The sequence below is a fragment of the Lactuca virosa genome, chromosome 7, assembly GCF_052849685.1.
Source record: "Lactuca virosa cultivar CGN04683 chromosome 7, Lactuca_virosa_CGN04683_v6, whole genome shotgun sequence".
Taxonomy (NCBI): domain Eukaryota; kingdom Viridiplantae; phylum Streptophyta; class Magnoliopsida; order Asterales; family Asteraceae; genus Lactuca; species Lactuca virosa.
The window spans coordinates 268,338,857-268,341,729 of record NC_136432.1 but is presented as its reverse complement, the minus strand read 5'-3'; positions in this window follow the sequence as shown (position 1 = coordinate 268,341,729).

Below are 2,873 nucleotides of genomic sequence, written 5' to 3'. Positions count from 1 at the left end.
CATTATCGGGGAAATGGTAGCTTGTGTAGTTGTAAATCCATTTTCGGTGAAATTGTATCTTGTGTAGATGTAAATCCATTATCGTGGAAAATGGTAGCTTGTGTAGCTGTAAATCCATTATTAGGGAAATGGTAGCATGTGTAACTATAAATCCATTATAAGGGAAATGGTAGCATGTGTATCTGTCAATCCATTATTGGAGAAATGGTAGATCATGTAGCTATAAATCCATTATTGGAATACAGTGGTAGCCTTAATGGGAATAATACCATTATTGGAGATTTACAAGTTAATGGTAGCTTTATTGGCAGTAATACTATACATGTATATTATTATAACATGTGTGGCTATAATACCATAAGGGAAAAAGTTATCAAGGTGCAATATTATTTGAGAGGTTGTATGTCAATTAAATGAGAGTTAATGAGGAATTTGTGTAATATTACTTAATATGAGTATGTACTGAGTTACTGAGGTTTGTATTGGATTAATGATATACTGATATAATTAGTTATGTAAATATTATCCTCTTGTTAAGGTTCTCACTAAGCTCTTATAACTTATCCTTTCTTCTTGCATGCTTTACAGGTTCAGGTAGACATAGTAAGAGAATATGAAGATTAATGAATGAGATGTTAGCATCCGGTTTGGATCATTGTATTATTATTTTGTGTATGATCGTTTTAATAACTTCTTGTATCTAACTTCTTGACATAGTTTGTGCTTCCCTAGGCATGGATCGTGCCATGCATTTTGAGGCTTATATTTTACTTGTTTCTCGTATAAATACCCGCTTAATCCCATAAATGAAACCCTAGCTCGTGCATACCATGTTTCTAGCGATTTTTGAAGATATGAAGATTGTGATTCGATTCGTTTATATACTTTAGTAACATTAACTATTTAGACTTCATTTTTACTATTGCCAATTTGTTTTTAGCCATGTCAGGGTAAAGACGCTAGTTTTCAATTCTGCATAGACTTCTACTTTTTATGTGATTAATCATTATATTTGGTTTTTAAGTTTTGTTTCTATCTAGTAATTTCATTTTATAACCCAATGTTTGATTTTTGTTCGATTCATGATGATTGCCCGATTTAGGATTCAATCGATCTAATTAGTTAGACCGATAAAATCCATAATTGTTTCACTTGATGATAATAAATAACAAACATCAAATTGGTTCTATAACATGATTTCATGTTGATATAAACTGAAAATTACATATTTTTATGATTCTATGGTTGTGAGAAGTGGTGAATATTATTGGGTATTTTACACCAAACTTAATATGTTTTTCAAACTTAATTCTAAGAGCTTGTTTAGGTTATGTTAAGAAAATCTAACTTTAATTAAAAGAGCTTATTTTGATTAGACAACTAGGTAACATATAATCCATTGAGCTTGTTAGTAGTTTTTAGTACCCACTTAGATTGAACTTGTATTAAATAACTATTTTTGAATTAATTGCATAATTAGGAGATTTGTAATAAAACTAAAACATCTTTTATCTTGAACTTTCTTACAGTTTATAGTTAATGTGATATTTATTTATTTATTCTCAACTTTTATTTTTAATAACTAAACACCCCTTCTCCTCCTACTCCTACCACCCCCCCCCCCCCCGCTTTTTCATTTTTTTTGGTTAACATGTGTCTTGTGCAAATGGTAGTTTGTGTAGTTAGCTAAAAATGGTAGTTTGTGTAGTTGTAAATGCATTATAAGGCAAATGGCAGCTTGTGTAGCTATAAATCCATTATCGGGGAAATGGTAGCTTGTGTAGTTATAAATCCATTTTCGGTGAAATTGTATCTTGTGTAGATGTATATCCATTATCTTGAAAAATGCTAGCTTGTGTAGATGTAAATCCATTATTAGGGAAATGGTAGCATGTGAAACTATAAATCCATTATAAGGGAAATGGTAGCATGTGTATCTGTAAATCCATTATTGGAGAAATGGTAGATCGTGTAGCTATAAATCCATTATTGGAATACAGTGGTAGCCTTAATGGGTATAGTACCATTATTGGAGATTTACAAGTTAATGGTAGCTTTATTCGCAGTAATACTATACATGTATATTATTATAACATGTGTGGCTATAATACCATAAGGGAAAAAGTTATCAAGGTGCAATATTATTTGAGAGGTTGTATGTCAATTAAATGAGAGTTAATGGGGGAATTTGTGTAATATTACTTAATATGAGTATGTACTGAGTTCCTGAGGTTTGTATTGGATTAATGATATACTGATATAATTAGTTATGTAAATATTATCCTGTTGTTAAGGTTCTCACTAAGCTCTTATAACTTATCCTTTCTTCTTGCATGCTTTTTCAGGTTCAGGTAGACATAGTAAGAGAATATGAAGATTAATGAATGAGATGTTAGCATCCGGTTTGGATCATTGTATTATTATTTTGTGTATGATCGTTTTTAATAACTTCTTGTATCTAACTTCTTGACATGGTTCGTGCTTCCCTAGGCATGGATCGTGCCCTGCATTTTGAGGCTTATATTTTACTTGTTTCTCGTATAAATACCCGCTTAATCCCATAAATGAAACCCTAGCTCGTGCAGACCATGTTTCTAGCGATTTTTGAAGATATGAAGATTGTGATTCGATTCGTTTATATATTTTAGTAACATTAACTATTTAGACTTCATTTTTACTACTGCCAATTTGTTTTTAGCCATGTCTGGGTAAAAACCCTAGTTTTCAATTCTGCATAGACTTCTACTTTTTATGTGATTAATCATTATATTTGGTTTTTAAGTTTTGTTTCTATCTAGTAATTTCAGTTTATAACCCAATGTTTGATTTTTGTTCGATTCATGATGATTGCCTGATTTAGGATTCAATCGATC